This window comes from Schistocerca gregaria, chromosome 5, assembly GCF_023897955.1.
Source record: "Schistocerca gregaria isolate iqSchGreg1 chromosome 5, iqSchGreg1.2, whole genome shotgun sequence".
NCBI lineage: Eukaryota > Metazoa > Arthropoda > Insecta > Orthoptera > Acrididae > Schistocerca > Schistocerca gregaria.
Window position 1 is genome coordinate 234,382,645 of NC_064924.1, and position 21,174 is coordinate 234,403,818.

General features: G+C 43.7%; 1 protein-coding gene across 3 annotated transcripts in view; it reads left to right on the forward strand.

Moving 5' to 3' along the window:
- The window catches only part of LOC126272075 (high affinity cAMP-specific and IBMX-insensitive 3',5'-cyclic phosphodiesterase 8), a 1,931,196-nt gene that overhangs the window by 263,852 nt on the left and 1,646,170 nt on the right, over positions 1 to 21,174 (forward strand). The window contains exon 1 of one of the 3 annotated variants that reach the window (XM_049974624.1): positions 11,958 to 12,133. The exons of 1 other annotated variant lie outside the window; for it this stretch is intronic. The gene's annotated coding sequence lies outside the window, so the exon portion shown is untranslated. Of the gene's footprint in view, positions 1 to 11,957; positions 12,134 to 21,174 lie in introns of those variants that run through there. One more of the 3 variants, XM_049974622.1, reaches the window with a different exon arrangement.

A 21,174-nucleotide genomic window follows, 5' to 3' on the forward strand; every position in this document is an offset into this window, starting at 1 on the left:
TCGACTTTAATGGCGACCCATAATGACGCCATTCGTTGGATTGAAGTTTCAGTTTCGGCTTCGTGGCACAAGCTTCACAATGTTCCAGAGATTCGACAGGCAGTAGACCGTTCCATTCGCACCATCAACAGAACAGGCCCTGCTAACGGTAATCTGCGCCTTCCGCATCGCTGGCAACGGGTTCTACACAACGCTGGTGACTACTTTGAAGGACAGTAACAGGTGTAAATGTGTAACTCTTTTGTATCGGTTGTGGACTAATAGTTGCCATTATTTAAGTTCCATCTCTCGTTTGTGACACTATTAACAGCCTGAAGGTGTTGCTTTACGCTAGCGAAACCGGTCATTAATAAATCGTCACTTAAAAGCTGTTTTGCGGTGTTTTCTTTGAAGTTCAGTTTACCAGCTTTAGAAGGATTTAAATGTCTCCGATGGATGTGTTACTCAAGTGATATTCAATGACTAATCCACGTTTGACGTCACTGATCTCTACTAACCGACCTATTCTTATGTTACTGCTTTTCTTCTGACAACACACCATTCCCTGTCTTATTTTATATTGGTGAGGGGGTGGGCAGGGAGCGGCTGCCTCTCGTGACGTCTAGTGATTACATGTTGCAAAGGGATGTCAAGAAACTTGATCAGAAAGTGTGCTGCGGCTGCTGTATCATCCGTCATTAGTTTCTGCAATGTGCAGCGTATGGTAATGAATACTAAACGTAACAAACCAGGCATCCTGAGGTAGGACAATATTTTTTCTTCACCATCCAAAAAATTCTGGGATAGTCAGCGAAATACGCACCTCAACAAAAGTTTGGAACATCATAGAGTTTACTACAATAACTTCTTATAGTACACCCACTGAGTTTTGTACATTACCTTATTAACAAAATAAACATTTTACAAAACAAAGCATGCCAACTCCTAAGTGTACATTTTGAAAATAAGAACAGTGAAAGTCTTTATCCCATGATGATGATTGTCAGTCTTTACTCCTGAGTATGTCCTCGCCACATATGGTGAGTCCTTCCACTCGACGAGGCATGCTCTGGATACGACCATCAAGTTTATCTTGAGATATGACCACTCCTCGATAGCGGCTTCATTAAAGTCCTGAAGATTGTCAGGTCGATTCAGGTCTCATACAAGCTCAATTGCATTCGTGTCTGAGAATTGTACTGGTCAGTGCATTCGTTTGAAATTTGGAAATTTATGGTAAGATCTTATGGGACGAAACTGCTCAGGTTGAAACGTCCCCTTAGAAAGATTATACAAGACTGTGCTTAAACTGACACACAGTATTTTTAGCGGAACGCAGTCTGACTTTCAAAAATACCTACAATAGAATGGCCTTGACTAACGTTAACCTATACCTGGCACAAATCACTTCCCTCACCAAAAATCTTCGTTACTCGAACTACTGCAATACAGAGAGCGCCACTACTGCCAGCTAAATAAAAGATTCAAACTACTGAAGGCACTAACTACTGATAGGCATAGTTAGCAAATGAAAGATTTTGATAGAGAACAAACAATGTATTTACCTTAATAGTGTTCAAAAGTCATAATATATATAGCAGTTCATGACATCCAGTCGTACAAATTTCAAAACTCTGCCATTTCTCTCCCCACATCCACCACTGCTGGCGGCTCACCTCCAACTGCGAACGCTGCGCGCTGTTAGCATCCAGCTGCCGCTGCCCAACACTACAATGGCAGACAACAATGCAAACCAGCCACAGACTGCACACGGCACAGCCAGTGATTTTCATACAGAGCGCTACGTGGCGGCGGCGCTACCAATAAAAAAACCTAAACAGCCTACTTACAAGGTCATCGGTCCCTAAGCTTATACACTACTTAATGTAACTTAAACTACCTTACGCTAAGGACGACACACACACACACACACACACCCATGCCCTACGGAGGATTCTAAGCTCAGACGTAGGCAGCCGCGCAGATCGTGACAAGACGCCCAGGATCGCGCGGCTACCCAACGTGGCCCATTTGGTTCATGTTGCATCTTTGAAGATAACCGTGACCTTGCATTCTCATCGACTAGTATGAAGTTGTCACTGACTTCACGTCTGTAGCACCTCTTGGATGTATAGGAAATCAGTCAGTTTGCCGCAGATCAGAATTAGACGGGTCTACCGTCCTATCGTTATTGCGGCCAGAACATTACACTTCCACCTACAAACGGATGGACTTCCTGAACGTATCGGCGTTCCTGGTATCGTCTAGCACTTCTCCAGACCCTAACACGCCTAGTGTCAGGTCACAAACCAGTCCTGGTCTCGTCAGTAAATATGACAGCACCCTGTTCTCCAATGTTGATTTGTAAGGCCCTCACCCACGGTTCACCTGCCGAATATCGCACAGTTCCCATCGAGCACGCAGAAGTGCCGCAACACACCGTGCATGGACTCCACTAATGTCTGAAGTAATGCTGGAGGGACCTGATACCATGAATCCTGCAGGGCTGTCGATAAATCCATGCAAGGGGGTGGAGATCTCTTCTGAACAGCACTCCGCAAGGCATCCCAGATATGCTCAATGATGTTCACGTCTGGAGAGTTGGGTGGCCAGGAGAAGTGTTTAACTACGAAGAGTGTTCCTTGGGCCACTCCGTAGCAATTCTGGATATGTGGGGTATCGATTTTTCCTTCTGGAATTGCCCAAGTCCGCCGGAATGCACTGTGGACATGAATGGCTGCAGGTGATCAGACGGGAAGCTTACACACGTGTCAGAGTGGTATCTAGACAAATCAGGGGCCCCATATCATTCCAGTTGCGCACGCCCCACATCATTACTGAGCCTCCACCTGCTTGAACAGTCCAAGTTGACATGCAGGCTCCATGGATTCATGTTTTATTCAGACCCGTACACGTCCATCCGCTCGTTACAAACTGAAACGAGACTCGTCCGACCAGGCAACATGTTTCCAGTCATCAACAGTCCAATGTCAGTGTTGACGGGCCCAAGCGAGGCGTAAAGCTTTGTGTCATGTAGTCATCAAGGATACACGAATGGGTCTTCGGCTCCGAAAGCCTATATCGATGATGATTCGTTGAGTGGTTCGCACGAGGACACTTGTTGATGGCCCACCATCTATGTCGGAGTTTTGATGTTTTACCGGATTCCTGATATTCACGGTACACTCGTGGAATGGTCTTACGGGAAAATAACCACTTCATCGCTGCCTCGGACATGCTATGTCCCATCGTTCGTGCAACGAATATAACACCACCTTCAGACTCATTTAAATCTGGATAATCTGCCATTGTAGCAGCAGTAACCGATCTGGCAAATGCGCCAGACAGTTGTCTTACAAAGGCGTTGCCGTCTGAAGCGCCGTATTCTGCCTATTACCGTACCTCTTTTTTTGAATACGCATGCCTATAGCAGCTTCTTTGGCGCTTCGGCGTTGAATGAACACCATCCCGAGGCAATCTTCTGCGCACTGTTTGGTCTGAGATACGAATCCCTGTTTCCGGGGAGAAGTCAATTCCAATACTTCTGGCAGTTGATGTTGGGCGCCTGCGCGCCGACAGTTGGAGGAAACCATTCTGCATTTATTTTGTCGTACGAGAACGACCACTGCGAGATCTATAGTTCTCATTTTCCGTTTCTCTGTACTTTCTCCGCACCTTTGACGCACCACTTTGAGCGACATGTGCCCGATCGGCAAGATCTAGCTGTGTAGTGCGTATAAATTGTGCGCCGCAGCTTAGAGCGATCAGTTCCAACATTGAAACGTCAGTGTACCGAAGGAAGAGGTTGAAATAATGCATCACATTGAACAGCATGTTTTCTGATACTGAAATACCACAGGTTAGAACGCAGTCCTATGGCAATAAGGCGCTGTTTTGAACCACAATCTCGATGCGTGCCGGCCGAAGGTGTAAGGCGGAATCACTAGTGGAGGAAGCGCCCAGAGAAAGTGGAGGAGATACGTTCTACATTTGCGCTCTAGTCACCGGTTTCGTTTCTCCCTAGTAGAGTAACAAAGACACCGTAATGAAAAAAAAGCTCTTGTAGTAGCAAATTTCTGGATGTAAAAGAAGGGACCTGGCTTTCCTTCTTATCTGGCAGATTCGAAGACATTTAAATCAAAACATATTGACATATTCGCGACTTTTATCGTGTTAATATGAGTACCCACGTCACGTAAATCATGCATCGTGTCAAGTGAAGTAGCCTGATGTCATGTAGTATAACTGGACACATGCCATCATGTCATCCAACAGGACATTTGTCATGTCGTACAGTAAGAAGCAGCGTGTCATTAAAGTTTAAGATGCATGAATCACATGAGTCATCACTTTGGATTATTTTCTGTTAGAGGGTGATTTTCCACCGTGTACAAACTCTAGGGTTTGATGGCTGAGAGAATACGGAACAAGAAAAGTCTAAAGAACTTATGTCCGGAAATGTATGGTTTGCAGGCTAAAGGCCATTTATTCAGTCATACATTGTTACAGAGCTTACGGCCTAATGCGAGCTGTACCATGCAGCCACAGTTACAGTATGCGCTGGAGGTAGTCTGCATGTGCATCAGCGCGCCGTAGTATATTGTCTCACACTTTCGCATCGGCCAGGCTGCATCCGAAGGTAGCATGAATACTCTGCTCCCGTGTCTCAACATCTGGAATTGGCTGTGCATACACGATACTTTCGACATAAACAGAAATTACTCGGGTTGAGATCCGGTAAAAGAGCAGGCCATGTAAATGGCCCCTCTCGCCTGATTCATCGACCAGGGAAGACACGATTAAGATGGGTCCAGACGCTAACGGCGAATTGGGATGTAGAACCATTATGTAGGACCATATAGCATTTATAATCATCAGTAGCACTTTTTCCAGCAGAGGAGGCAAAATCACTCGCGAGAAACGCCGATCCTGTTAGGCGACGTGGTAGGAAGACTGCTCCCAAAATACGGTCGCCAATCATTTTGGTCCACACAACCCGGCTGCACAGATGTTGATGATTCGCTGTCACCATACCATGGGTGAGGGCGGGGGAGGGGAGTTTGGGGGGGAGGGTCTGCATATTGTCCTCCACATGACTGTTATGAAAGTTGAAGATACCACTCTGTGGCCTCATCTGTGAATAGGATGGGTGACACAAATCCCGGAATCGTGGTTGCCTGGTGAAGAAACCAATGACAAAACGGCTCCCAATATGGAAAGTCTGTTGCTGGTAAGCCCTGTACACGCTATAAGTTACAAGGGTACTAACGATTGTCAGCCGGCCGGTGTGGCCGTGCGGTTCTAGGCGTTTCAGTCGGGAACCGCGTGACCACTACTTTCGCAGGTTCCAATCCTGCTTCGGGCATGGATGTGTGTAATGTCCTTAGGTTAGTTAGGTTTAAGTAGTTCTAGGTTCTAGGGGACTGATGACCACAGATGTTAAGTCAAATAGTGCTCAGAGCCATTTGAACCATTTTTTGAACAATTGTCATGGATAATGTTCGACACGGTCGTCTGGTTTACCCTGTACTGGCGGGCCAACTGCCTGGTACAGACAGGCGGTTGCCTTTACAGTGTTAATCACATTTTCCTCCAAGTCTGGTGTCCGAACATTTCGGGTACAGCCTTTATGATTTCCTGCTTCCTGAAACGACCCTGTCTCAGTCCAACGGCGAAACACTGTTGCATATATTCAGTGTTGTGGTTGTTGTCGGCAGGGATAGGTTTCCCGATGCAACCTTCCCGCCCGCCGGCCGTTGCCGTTTGCCTTTCCGTAAGTAAACACCATGTCAGCAAGCTCTCGATTATAAACGCTGTATCACATCCACTATAAGGCGAGTCAGCAAGTGAAGTGGATGGGACACAACATTACCAATTTCTATGGGCCGACCACTGTGGCCGAGCTGTTCTAGGCGCTTCAGTCCGGAACCCCACGACTGCTACGGTGGCAGTTTCGAATCCTGCCTTGGGCATGGATGTGTGTGATGTCCTTCGTTAGGTTTAAATATTTCTAAGTTCTAGGGGACTGATGACCTCAGATGTTAAGTCCCATAGTGCTCAGAGCCATTTTTTAATCATTTACTATGGTAGGAGAGGGCGGTGGGGCATGACGTAGAGTACCACCCTCTAGGAGGAAGTCATGCATATTGTGAATGTAGCTGCATGGTACAGCGCGTATTAGACCATAGTCTCTGTAACAATGTGTGATCGAATGCTATGGTCTCCAGCGTGGAAACCACGTGTTTCCACACATAAGCTCATTAGACATTTTTTTGTTCCGTATCCTCTCAGCCATCAATCCCTGGAGTTTGTACACGGTGGAGAAAATCATCCTATAGAGACATCCCCAGTCTCGGACACTTCCTATCGTAGGTGCATCCCACTCTGCACAACAAGCGTAGTCAACCATTTTGACGTACATGAAACGTATTCGCAGTTGCGAATACGAATAACCATCAGTTTTACAAGGGAATGACGACGATGAAAATTTGTGCGGGAGTGGCAATCGAACCCGGATTTCCCGCATTACGCGAGGGATCGATTTAACAGCTTTGGTAATTCGTGCACGATTCACCGCCGTTCCTGCTTCACAACCAGTACTCGTACAGACATTACGTAATTCCCGTACAGGGGAGACCATTTTAACCTGAAGTCGCTGCCTAATGTCGGCGAATAAATACGGCATTGCAGATCCTCTATTGTTAAGAAGAACGATGCACCGTTTCTTCGGACATACATCTATGTACACTACTGGCCATTAAAATTGCTACACTACGAAGATGACGTGCTACAGACGCGAAATTGAACCGACAGGAAGAAGATGCTGTGATATGAAAATGATTAGCTTTTCAGAGCATTCACATAAGGCTGGCGCCGGTGGAGACACCTACAACGTGCTGACACGAGGAAAGTTTCCAACCGATTTCTTATACACAAACAGCAGTTGACCGGCGTTGCCTGGTGAAACATTGTTGTGGTGCCTCGTGAAAGGAGGAGAAATGCGTACCATCATGTTTCCGACTTGTAGCCTATCGCGATTGCTGTTTATCGTATCGCGACATTGCTGCTCGCGTTGGTCGAGATCCAATGATTGTTAGCAGAATATGGAATCGGTGGGTTCAGGAGAGAAATACGGAACGCCGTGATGGTTCCCAACGGCCTCGTACCACTAGCAGTCGAGACGACAGGCATCTTATCCGCATGGCTGTAACGGACCGTGCAGCCACGTCTCGATCCCTGAGTCAACAGATGGGGACGTTTGCAAGACGACAACCATCTGCACGAACAGTTCGACGACGTTTGCTGGAGCATGGACTATCAGCTCGGAGACTATGGCTGCGGTTACCATTCACGCTGCATCACAGACAGGACCGCCTGCGATGGTGTACTCAACAACGAACCTGGGTGCACGAATGGCAAAATGTCATTTTTTCGGATGAATCTAGGTTCTGTTTACAGCATCATGATGGTCGCATTCGTGTTTGGCTACATCGCGTTGAACACAAATTGGAAGCGTGTATTCGTCATCGCCATACTGACGTATCACCCGGCGTGATGTTATGGGGTGCCATTGGTTACACGTCTTGGTCACCTCTTGTTAGCATTGACGGTACTTTGAACAGTGGACGTTACATTTCAGATGTGTTACGACCCGTGGCTCTACCCTTCATTTGATCCCTGCGAAACTCTACAGTTCAGCAGGAAGATGCACGATCGCATGTTGCAGGTCCTGTACGGGCCTTTCGGGAAACAGAAAATGTTCGACTGCTTCCCTGGCCAACACATTCTCCAGATCTCTCACCAATTGAACATGTTTCTTCAATGGTGGCCGAGCAACTGGCTCGTCACAATACGTGAGTCACTACTCTTGATGAACTGTGGTATCGTGTTTAAGTTGCATGGGCAGCTGTACCTGTACACGCTCTATTTGACTCAATGTCCAGGCGTATCAAGGCCGTTATTACGGCCAGAGGTGGTTGTTCTGGGTACTGATTTCTCAGGATCTGTGCACCCAAATTGCGTGAAAATGTAATCACACGTCAGTTCTAGTATAATATATTTCTGTAATGAATACCCGTTTATCATCTGCATTTCTTCTTGATGTAGCAATTTTAATGGCCAGTAGCGTATGTAGCGTATGTATGTCCGAACGAACACTGCATTGTTCCTCTTAACAACACAGGCAGTGGAATACCGTATGTTTCACCTAGCGCCCACTTTTGTATCTCTCTTAGTAGTAAAATTTTCCAAGCGCCCACCACTCTCACAGTAATGGTGATTTATAAAGCAAGGAAGTAAGTCTGCTGTAAAATTTTAACAAAGTGGAATAACAGCAATTTAGACCATATTATAAAAATTACTTACCAAATGTTTTTTATCAAAACTTTATGAAAACCTAACAAATTTGTTTTGAAACCGCTACCGGCCACCTCCCACCATGACAACTGGAAAGCTCACTATTGGGCAATAGGCATTACGTTAACCGCCCTGCTCTAGAAGCAGATAAATTGGGTGTATTTGTTTTTACACCCATACCAGACAGGTAACGGGGGGGGGGGGGGTGGCTCTAAGAGAGCTACTGCGCCGACGAGTAGAGTTAACTCGTAAAAAAAGCGCGAATTTTCAAGATGTTTTGATTTAAATGTCTTTGCCACATTAGTCGAAAAGGTTGTTCCCGTCTTTTACGCCCCTAGCTCTGCCCAAGACACATTCGCCTTTCTTTGTGCTACAATAAGAGTACATTTTCTTCTAGTTCCCAACTTTTACTCTACCATAATTTTGATATCAGACCGCCCTAGCCTGGCAACATATGTATATTTTTTTTTACTCTGACAACGACTGATCAGGTGTTGTTTCCTTATTGTCCTTCGAGCCATATTGCTTGTGTCGTAGCAGTAGATAAAGTTTTCACAAAACAACAGTGCGACTATTAATTACAGGTATTTGTTTATCAGATACACGGGTGGACAAAATTTGAACCTTCAATATCGCTCCTGTCCGGATGTATTTAAGGGTGACTGTCCTTGCACGTAAAATCCTAAGGAAGGCGAACGATTTTGAAAGTAAAATCCGAACGGTGCAGAGACAAATGGCGCCGTCAGCTGAGCATTAGTTCAGTTAAATGAGCCCAAATAAAATCTTTCGCAAAAGCAATTAATGGATTCGCACACTATGCCTGAGCGCCAGCTCCGTTTCGTTGTTCAAACCTTGCTTAATATAATGTATCATAGCTAGAGGAAGAAAGAGTTCATATCGCTATACAAACGGTCCAGGATAAAGCAAAAACTTTTAACCCCATGTTCCTAGCTGAAAGAAGAAGCGAGCACCAATAACCTACACCACCCCTCTCCCCCACCTGCCACACTTGAAAACCAAAATTCTAAGCGCTGTAACGATAACTTTCTCGATTATTCACTTAAGTGAGCTGTTGAGTAGTAACGACAGTTAATTTAGGTGAACATGATGAGCGCAAGAAGCGAGTTACTTTCGTAACAAGGCACTGATTCTGAAGATAACACATTAGAGCCAGGAACTGGTAAATTGTCTTAAATGCACCAAGTGCAATCGTGTATTGTGACTGTAGAAACTTTTAATTTTTGTTCTTGCTTTTGTGACCATAATAAGAGTCCAGGCTCCATAAGCAAACAGCCAGCTGATATTAAGAAATAGTCCTCCAGGACGTAGGGACAAGATAAGCAGCGGAGGCTACCAAGTATGGCTTGTTGATCAAATAACTTAGTGTTTGACTTCCTGCCAGAGGAAGCAGCATTAATCAAACTTGCGCAATGGAAGACGCAAACACTAGGGCGATAATACAGCAAGTGAGAGTGTCAGTCAGGTGTGGAAAAGACTCGTGTGGAACCAAATTAAGTTGTGTGCAGCTAGAAACGAAAGTGTCGTGTGGAACCGAAGGCATTCTTGCGCAAACCGACTAATTAGAAACGAGAGTGTCATGTGGGACCATAGGCACTCCTGTGCAATCCGATCAATAGAAATGAAACGGTCGTGTGAAACAAATTAACTCGTGTGCACCCAAGTACATGAGAAACAAAATAATAGGCCAGGCAGTGGAGTAGCTAGAAGCAGAGATTCAGATGCAGATTTAGAGCCTGTGCCGGCAGTTTGGAGATTCCGCAGTGAGACACCAGCGAGGCTGTGTAGGTCCATAGCAGCTGATACAGCTGATAAAAGCTTCAACTATGAGAAGGCGCTGATAGACTCTGGAAGACACTCAGGAACTGGAGGTCAAGTAGGATTTTTAGAGTTTCATTGGAATAGTGTTCAACAGAGGCTGTCAGTCCTTGTCTCAATTACTTACAAGGGAACCTCACCATCGCACCCTCCTCAGATTTAGTTATATGTTGGCACAGTAAATAGGCCTTGAAAAACTGAACACAGATCAATCGAGAAAACAGGAAAAAGTTGTGTGGAATTATGAAAAAAATAAGCAGATATATAAACTGTGTATTCCTTGCACAAGATAGGCAACATAAAGGAAAATGTTAGTTCAAGAGCGCTGTGGTCCCGTGGTTAGGGTGAGGTGAGCAGTTACGGAACGAGAGGTCCTTGGTTCAAGTATTCCCTCGAATGAAAAGTTTAATTCATTTTATTTAATTTATGATTATCACATCCACAAGAAAATCTAAATCGGGCAAGGTAGAAGAATCTTTTTACCCATTCGCCAAGTGTATAAGCTAGGTGGGTCGACAACATATTCCTGTCATGTGACGCAGAGGCCGTCATCAGTGTCGTATAGAATACATCAGACGTGTTTTCCTGTGGAGGAAGCGGTTGACCTATGACCTTGCGATCAAATGTTTTCGGTTCAGATTGGAGAGGCGCGTCCTTCCGTCTACTAATCGCACGGTTTTGCGGTACGGTCGCAAAACACAGACACTAAACTGATCACAGTGAACAAAGACGTCAATAAACGAACGGACAGATCATAACTTTGCGATAGTAAAGAAAGTAAACTTTTCACTCAAGGGAAGACTTGAACCAAGGACCTCTCGTTCCGCAGCTACTTACGCCTACCACGGGACCACGGCGCTCCTCAGCTCACACTCTCCTTGATGTTGCTATCTTGCGCATGAACTACTCAGTTTGTATATTTTGCTTATTTTTTTCATAGTTACACACAACTTCCTCCTGTTTTCTCGATTGATCTGTGTTCAGTTTTTCAAGGCCTATCTACTGTGCCAACTTATAATAAATCTGAGGGGGGAGCGATGGGGAGGTTCCCCTGTGAGAGACATTTCAGTGCTAACCAAGAACAAGTGATTTCTTTGTACTTGTTTCTTATAAGTAACGGTAATTAGCTTTGAAGTAGCAAGTTCGAATAAACAGACTGAATCTTACTAAGTGGTTTATGGTCCAACACCTCACATAAGATTATGTGAGAATAAACTTCATAGAAACTAACCAATCTTTTCTGCCTGTTGCAATTCTGTAACCTACTTTACAGGAAACTTATTTGCTTCCAGCCAAGGAGATTCTCTCCCTCTCATCTCCGATATAAAGGGTGACAGCAATTTATAACTAACTCGCTGTCGTTAACGTCCCGATTGCTCTACGCAGTTCGCACTTACTTCATTCTGGTATAGTGAGGCTGTGCCGGGACGCGACACGTGACATTGGTGAATAACAGAAAATTTATAAAAATTATGACATGAAGGGCTGGCATTTCGGCAGCAGATGCCTCCAAAAGTGGCTGCTGTGAGCGGCTTTCCTCTGGCGCCCGCCCTGGCTGACGTGCTACGAAGCAGCCGGCTGCAGCGGCGCCTTTGTCTCTGGCAGACGGCCGGACCCGCGCCGAGATCCCGCTAGCAGCGCGAACTCCAGTGTCGACGCCGAATCCCGCAATCCGCTTACCGGCCGGGGGTGGGAAGCGGGTGGCACAGTAGGCGCGAGCGCGCATGCGCAGTACGCTGGCAGCGGACCGAAATAAACGCCGGCAGCGGACGGCCGCCGCCGCGAAGAAAGTGCGTGACGGCTGTCGCGGCCGCGCTTGCGGACTTCCGAGCAGCGGAGGACCCTGGTCGCAACCGGTGAGCCTCACTTCTTCCGCCGAAACTTCTCGCACTCATTTTCGCTGTCAGTGCGAAGGGTGGTTCCCTGCATCCTGCCGATTTATTTCGCCACTGCTGCAAAATCCGTGAGTTCAAAGCCAATTCTATTTTAACGTCTCGAGCATTCATGCGAGTATAGGACGGAAAGGGGTTTCTTTGTAATATTTATTATAATTTTGGTGGGTTTGGGGATTGGACGTCATTCTGATTGCGGATAATCTCTTCACCTCAGAGTACCATTTCCACAATCACTTGCTGGATATATTCCCCCTCTCTCACCCCATACAGCTCAGTCAAGCAGCAAGAAGTTACTCCTTGACGCCTTAACACATGACATATTCTTCTGTCCTACTTACAGCGTCGTCCACATGTTCCTCTATTCGCCGATTATACGGAGAAGTTCCGCATTTTTTAAGACTTCGCCTGATTTTTTAACATCCTTCCATAGCACCACACTTTAAACGGTTCGATTCTTTCCAGTGCGCACTACCACACAATCCTGTGCTAGTAATGTGCATACACAGGAATTCCTCCCGACGTTTGTTAATGGTTCAAATGGCTCTGGGCACTATGAGACTTAACATCTGGGTCATCAGTCTTCTAGAACTTAGAACTACTGAGACTAACTAACCTAATGACATCACACACATCGATGCCCGAGGCAGGATTCGAACCTGCGGTCGTAGCGGACGCGCGGTTCCAGATTGTAGCACATATACTCGGCCACTGCGACCGGCCCGCCCCTTGTTACTAGTGGAGTTATTTAGGCCAGGAATGTTATCTTTGCCTGTTCTAGTCTCCTTTTAATGTCCTCCTTGCTTGTCGGTCGTACCTTGTTTGGCTTCAAATGGACGTCGTGGTTCTCAATTCTGAAGTTATCACTAATTCACTTGTGCTACTCCCCATTACGTTCGTCAGTCTTCGATTTCTCTCTATCCATGCTCTGTTGCCATTATACTGTTCATTTCTCCTCACTTTCACTAAAGGTAGCAATTGCCATCTTCGAATTTTGTAGTTGATATCCTTTCTCTCCGGATTTTAACCACACTTTTAAACCTTTCGTTTATTTCCGTCGTTGCGAACGTCCATTCTTGTTCCTCAGTTCTTACTTATTCCTCTTGATTCTTGTACACATTGTGTATTACTCGTCTGCCCCTAAAGCTTACGCCTATTTTCCTGAGGAACTTGATCATTTTGTACTATTTTACATTGTCGAACGCTTTTCCTCGGTCTTCAGATCCTACCTCTGCGTGTTTAATTAATAAGTGCACGTTAAAAGTAAAATTCATATACTTTCTTTTCATTCGCGTTCTTGCTATAGTAATCTCCATAACCTCATCAGAGCTGCAATTATGATATAAGGACCTCCGTTGGGTTGTCAGTACTCAAGAACGCATATTTGTGATCGTTGTAGTGCATTCTCCTTCTCCTTGCCTTTTCCCGGTACTCTACGGAGTCGGCATTTTTATACGGATTTTTGGAAATTTTAGAGACTGTTGGAGGCTGGATGTCCTTGCTGACGCGAAAACTCCCCGTAGGACGAAATATGTGTATCTCTTCTGTCTCCGTGTAAGTTCTGTAGTAGAATATTTCCTCAATGTTTCCGTAGCGTATAATTGAGTCAGGTTACAGGTACCAGCTCGGTATTTACTTACTTGGATGGAGGAAGCCACAAAAAACTACATTCGCGCAGGCTGGCTCATCAGCCCTCATCTTAAATTCGCGAGCCGATACAATGCAGTGCTATTTTTAATTTGCGCAGTTGTGGATGGATATGTATTCAATTACAGAAGACTATACGTGTATAGCTGTTTAATCTTATGGTGTACCTGTGTGATTTGTTGGTTTCTTTTCTACATGATGCTACAATGAAGTAACTCTCACATGTTTTAGTTGAAATGGCTCTGAGCACTATGGGACTTAACATCTATGGTCATCAGTCCCCTAGAACTTAGAACTACTTAAACCTAACTAACCTAAGGACATCACACAACACCCAGTCATCACGAGGCAGAGAAAATCCCTGACCCCGCCGGGAATCGAACCCGGGAACCCGGGCGTGGGAAGCGAGAACGCTACCGCACCACCCCGAGCCGTGGACTTTAGTTGAAATAGCGTGTACAGAAATGACATATTTCTTGAATGATATCTGTTTGTCGCACCAACTTTTACTATTAAGATTGAACGGTGTTTTCGCTTTAAGCTTTTATCTACTACGCAGTTTCGGTTCTGCAGCCATCCTCAAGGGAGGAGTACTAGCGGCCCGCCCAACTTCGCACGGGTAGCGCTATCTATGGCCAGACGACTTTAAGGTCTCGTGTATTAGTAACAAATTACACATAGCCAGAAACCTGAAATAAATTTTCTATAGTACTGTGTACTTTCTACGCATTCTGAAAGTTAAATGAAACACCAGAATAATGTAGTTTGGTAAACTTTCTTGACAATGTAGTGCAGCTATGTACTGTAACCCGAGTATTTGGTTTCACTTTTGTAGAGTAAGAGTTCGTTGTTATGTTCGTCAGTTACGTTGGATAATGAACAACTGCGAACCATGTTTTATCTGATTCTCTGTAACATTCAGCGCTCCCGTCTGAAGGTATCAAACACTGTAATGAAGCGCTCAGTAAGCTCAGGTACTGTTCCTATTGGCTTAGAACACAAGAGAGTTTACATAACCCTATAGGAAAACGACGAGAGGGTGAGGTCAACGAGTGCACAGGCCAAGGGACTGGGATTCTCCTTCTACCTGAAGGGCCCTGGCCCGACGGTCAAAGTGAACTGGAGCACCACCGTTCTGAAACCACAAACCAGTATTCAGCTGCACAGGGACGTTGTCCACAGTTCCAGGCAAGGCATTATCCACAAAGTTCAGACATCATGTGCCATTCAAACGATCTCTTCTCCAATAAGGTGATCTCCAAGAATTACAGTCCATATCTCCACTGAGAATCTCACCTGGTAACTTCTCGCAGAGATGGTGCACCGATTTTGAGCAGCCCATTGGTGGCTGCAGAACCTTTACTTCATATTTCCGGCTACGGGTTCCTTATTTTAAGAAGCTCGAAATTTCTTCCTCAAAAATCTATCATGATGCACCTTGGATATAGAAATCTTCCCGCGAATCAGTCTAGGCAGAGTGGTCTAAGGGGTCTTGTCACAGTCCGAGAGGCTTCCCCCGTCGGAGGTTCGAGTCCTCCCTCGGGCATGGGTGTGTGTGTGTTGTCCGTAGCGTAAGTTAAAGTTAGATCAAGTAGTGTGTAAGCTTAGGGACCGATGGCTTAATCAGTTTGGTCCCATAAGATCTTACGACAAAAAAAAGTCTTTTAGTGACAAACATATCAAAATCACTGAGATTAGACTTCACGAAAAATGTGGCGGGGGGCTTTAATTCACCAAACGAGAGGACTTCAAAAAGTAGGTTGCACATTATAATGACAAACCCAGCAACTACTGCACTACACATGGAAGTAACCGAGATAGATAACTCTTTTCGTTTCAACATAGTCACGTATTCTCTACAAAAAACGGTCAAAAAATGCCTGCAGCTGTTCAGTTCCTCGATGCTGGAAATAGCTCCTTTGTCGCGAAACCATACTTCAACCGCTGTTTGAACGTCCTTGCAAAGACTGCCTGGTCTGTGGGCGATGTCGGTGGCTTTCCTTGACGATCAGAATCAGCGACGTCTCTAAGGCCTTGGTCATATTATTTACATCGATTCGCCATGGCTGGAAGCAAGATTGCACTTGGTCCCTATACCGACAGAAGTTCACTGTGAATCAGTGAAAAATTAAGACCTTGTACCCACAAGAATCATATTGTGCTGTGTGCTTCAACTTAGAAGCATGTTTCCAGCTGCTGTGCCATTTCAGTCCCATACTAACTACCTCGGACGTTTAAAAAACATAAATAATTAAGCTGCCGAATACATAGATAAGTGACGAAAAGAGAGGAAGCACAAATCCCAAACATACTGTAATGAAGTGGATCACGTGCTAGTTGAAGCACTAGAGAAAATAATAAACCTCACATACGTTATTAACAGAAAATCTATCATGTAGCCCGACAGATTAAATGATAGACTGCAATATGAGGCTAAATTAAATGTAGTTCGAAACTCAGTGTGCTAATAGTTCTTAATTAGAGCTGACGTTAATAACAAGCTGCTTTCATGTTTACGGAAGTAATAAGGTCCCTCGTTAACAAGCAAAGGGGCCCATCATTTGTCTCCTTTGAAATATTTCTTTCTTTCGAAGGAAATGTTTTTAGTTCGATTGATAACAAGAAAAAAGGACAAATATGACAAGGGCCAAGGCAAAAACGAGAGACAGCGCATACGATACAGTTGCAGGTAGACAGTTTTACTTTAATGACAGTATGAGAAGCCTTTTTTGATTTGATTTCGTTTCGCCACAGTCCTCCATTTTCTCTGTATCAGTTCAATTGACATTACTTACGCCTTACGACTTCGTAGTATAAGAGTTCTTCCTTGTAGTTGTGAAGTATCCGTTGGTTTTTAAAGCCGTTGTTCTACATGTTTGAACACTATTGGCTAAAAAAAAATATCGACTGCCACATTTAATTTGAACTTGCTGTTTTCTTGTATGTGATTTAACTTCTTAGCTCAAAACTTTAATTTTATTAATTCATTATAAAGTTCCTACACAAGAATCAGTATTGAAATCGAGTTTTCAAAATACAACCGAACCGAGCAAGGGGGCGTAATGGATGGCACACCAGGAGAAGGTTTCAAATCTGACTGGGCAGTAAGATTTGCATTGTCCTAAGGTTCCACAAATGCAGGAGAATGCTCGAATCATTCCTTTAAAAACAGTCAGCCAATTTTCCCTCCGGTAATACAATCCCATTGCGTGCTCTCTAACGACGTTTTCGACAAGACATTAACAAATAAGTTCATTTAAATGTAATAAGTGATGGTGCTGCCACTGATATATGGTGAGTTTTGGTACAAGATGAATTTTACGAAGTAAATGTCGAAGAAATACATTTATTTATTTATTTATTTATTTATTTATTTATTTATTTATTTATGCATTTATTTTACCTGGCAAGATTAGGGCCTTCAGGCCCTCTCTTACACCTAACCAGGCATACTCAGGTTGAACGAGTTACAGTTTCTACTTAACATTAAGGACATATAGCCTATTATGCAGTATTGATGTTAAAGAAAAAAAATAGATATTATAACAGTAGTATAATGATAATTATAACAATAAAAAATAATTATAACAATCGATAATAATAATAATAATAATAATAATAATAATAATAATAATAATAATAATAATAATAATAGTAATAATAATAATAATAATGACTATGTATATGAAAGTAAACATACTTTTCTTTTCTGAATGTCAGTCCCATTGTTACTTGGGAATTTTCTCGTTATGTTCTTGCAGCTTGTGAGTTATTCTCATCGAGCAGAGACATAAGACGATAGAATGGGGTGAAAGAGATATATAAGAGGTAGATAGGTTAGAGGAAGAGAAATAGAACGGTAAAATTCGAAGCTGTGATGGAGAGGAGAAAGAAAGAGATGGGAGGGGCACAAGAATGGTGGTTATACCGTCCCTAATATGTAAGCTTTGAGTTCCCTCTTGAATGTTGGGTAGTTCTGGATAAGACGCAGATCACAGGGGAGCGCGTTCCATAGTCGTATGGCTGAGATGGAGAATGACACGGAGAAAGATTTTGTGTTATGTAAAGGTACAGCCAAGATGATAGACGTATCCGATCTGGTGTTGCGATTGTGGAATGACGATAGGTGTTTAATGTGAGAAGATAAGTATTGGGGGCACCAGTGGCTAAGAAATCGATGAAGTAAGCACATCGTGTGGAGATCGCGTGCCGTATGTGGGCGTATCCAACCTAGCTGGGAGTATGAAGGACTGATATGATCATACAACCGAATATTGCACACGTATCTAACGCAAGCATTCATCACTAGCTCGAGGCATCTAGAATTTTCACTATTTGTGCCGTGTTGAACTACATCGCAGTAGTAGGTGATTTCTCGTTCTGATGCACTGTTTAGTCTGATTTTTCTAGCTAATTTTCCGGTAGGTACAACACTGTATGCTGAAAGTCACAAATATGAGAAATCATAATACTGCTGGTTGAATGTTACGTACTTGACAAAAATAACACAAATCGTCAAAATTATGCTCCTAACGCGCCGCGCGTCTGCGTCTATACCCCTTAAACCACCATTAGGTGGTTGGTTGATGGTACATCTCATACCACCAACATTTCTCGTTTTTCCTGTTTAATCTGTGAGTTCAAATCCCAAAATAAGTTTTCCATTAAGTAAAGATATAAGCTCACGTAAGTTATCTGTACTCGAAAGCATACTTGTTTTGTCATAGATGTAAACGGCTTTTTTTTTTTTTAAATGTGCTCCTACTTAAAGTACTCAAAAGAAAAGCGTGTTCCCTTGCATCCGCTAGGTATACTTTTCCGCTGAACAACGGTTAGAGAACAAGAATGTTGCGCAACAATACGAGTAGATTTGTGTCTGATTTCTATTCTTCTTTATAAAACAGAAGTCAGGCTACAAGTTTACGTATGACTCGGTGTGTCTAAGAAAACCTTTCTCTATTATATGGCCATTTATTTATCAAGCGATTTTTCCAGAGGATGGGAGATATGTCTCGACCGCTTGTCCACTAGCTCCGATAGGAACAGAATCTGATATCGCTCAGATCCAACATAGATAAACAAAAGATTGAATTTCCATAAGAAGAAAGTCATACTACAGGTAAATGTGCGCTTCGAGAGGTAGGCGGGTGACGCCTGAAGAAAAAGAAGAGACATGCAGACAGAGAGAGAGAGAGAGAGAGAGAGAGAGAGAGAGAGAGAGAGAGAGATAAAATTAATCATTTGTGCCATTGATGGGAACTCTACGTAGGTCCTGGGTTATAGCTCAAGGTTGCATACACCATTTTTACCCTAATGAAACCGTTTTATTTTCACTTATTTTGAGTTTATTGGTTCCCATAGTAAATAGAGACTATAAAACCTCGAACTGCGCTTAACTGCTGGTGACTTTGTTGTCACAGTATACATCCACTCTTTCAATTAATAATACGGTTATCAGTTAGGCCTCGTTTGACTTTGTCTTCATATGTCCTGAGCTGGTTTTTTCATAATGCAACGATTGACCGGAAGGTGTCACTTCAGTAGAAAGGTACTCACAATTCCATAGATTTAAAGACTTTTGTGTCTTTGATATAATATTTCGGACCTCATACAACGTGTATTGTCTCTATGACATGACTGTTTCCTTTGAATATTTTTACTAATTACAAACGGTAAAAGAGTTTTCAGTTCTTGGAGATGCAGTAGACAAATTATTAGGAAACAAAATATTCTGAAGTTTTCCACACAGGGCTAGAGATCCTAGGACACGTTCTTCAGATGTAGTGTTGATTCAAACAACATTTAGCGCAAACACAACGCAGTCTATGTGCATAGAAACACGCCGTTTTCGCAACAAGTAATTAAACTTTTGGTTTAAGTTAGAAGCCCTAGAATAAAATAAATCTAAAGTGAATTTTTCCTGAGCCGAAAACAATCAGAGTACTGTGTCGAATAAAAATATTGAGAATATATATCGTTTAGGTTGCCTTACCTGTGATTCACAGAACGGTAAAATTAAATAGAGCTTTTGCTAATATTTATCGACATGCTATATTTTTTTCAGATTCTTTGGCAGTGTATCTCAGATTTGAGATACAAGAGATAGTTTGGTTGGTGAGTAACTAAATGAAAGGTAAACTTGTATTTTCATTTTCGTAGTTGCCATATTTCATTCAGCAATTCGTGTCCATGTCAGACATTTAAAGTGTTTAAAAGATGATATTAAGGTTATTAGGTAACCTCCTCTTGGGTGTTGAACAACGGCGGACGTCTGTCTTAAGGCAAAACTTTGAAAAACTGTTGTTATCTTTAACAAAAGCAAAGAACGTTAGGGTTTAACATCCCTTCGACGACGAAGTCTTTACAGAAAGGTGTATCAGCTGGTCTTCTGGAAAATGGGGTGGTAAACCGGTTGTGTCTTTTATATATACATTTTTTAAGTAAAAGAAAATCCTCCATTCTCCTCAGTTTATGGAAACAACAAAAAACTTCAGGTTTAGTTACTTGGCAGGGGTTCAAACAGCCTTTCTCCCAAATGTTGTTTCATCTTCTTGCCTCTTTACTTTTAACAGGCGGTCACACTTGTGGGATTTGTTGACCATCACAAAGTACCCTGCCTGATAAAAAATTGGAGCTTCCAGAAAGGGAGGAGCAATACAAATGAAATTTCACGGGTTGAGAGAATGTGTGGTGTTACTTATGTGGTCAGAAAATCGAGTTAAATTTACGAAGAACTTGTCAATGTGAGCCCACTAATCAGTATGACTTTGCACTCCATCTGACCTGGATGCCTGCATCGATTCCATCACAAAGCCGTTGTACACTCTCCGAGGCACGCTGGACCGTAACTGTTGTAACTGGTCTTTGATATCCTGGATACTGGTACTGGGACGGAGTTGACGTCCTAAGTCATCCCACACAAGTTCCATCGGCGAGAGATCTAGGGGTCTTCCCGGCCGTGGAAGTACTTTAACATCACGCAGACACCGTTTGGAGACACGTGCAGTGTGTAAAAGAGCATAGTCCTCTCTAAAAATGGCACTATGTCGCATTAGAGGTAACACAAGAGGAAGCAGGATGTCCGTGACGTATCGTTGTGTCGTCAGAGTTCCCGTAATTACAACCAGTCGGGACCTGAAGTCACACTCGATGGGTTCCCCTACCACGACGTTAGGAGTAACACCCTCCCCAAGACATTGTAAGAATGGGACCTCTGCCCAGGTCGCCGCTATATTCGTCGACAGTGGTCATCCAGGGTATTGTAGAACCTCAGTTCTTCGCTGAATACTGTGTGACGCCTGTTCAGAAGCCCATGCTTCTCGCACACGGGACACTCCAAACGCAGCTGTTTGTGCTCTGGAGTTAACGGCAGCCTACGCAAGGGACTAAAATTCCTTAGACCTGCTGCTGCGAGTCTCCGACGAATGGTATGGGCTGATAAACAGTGTTGCAAGACAATGCATTA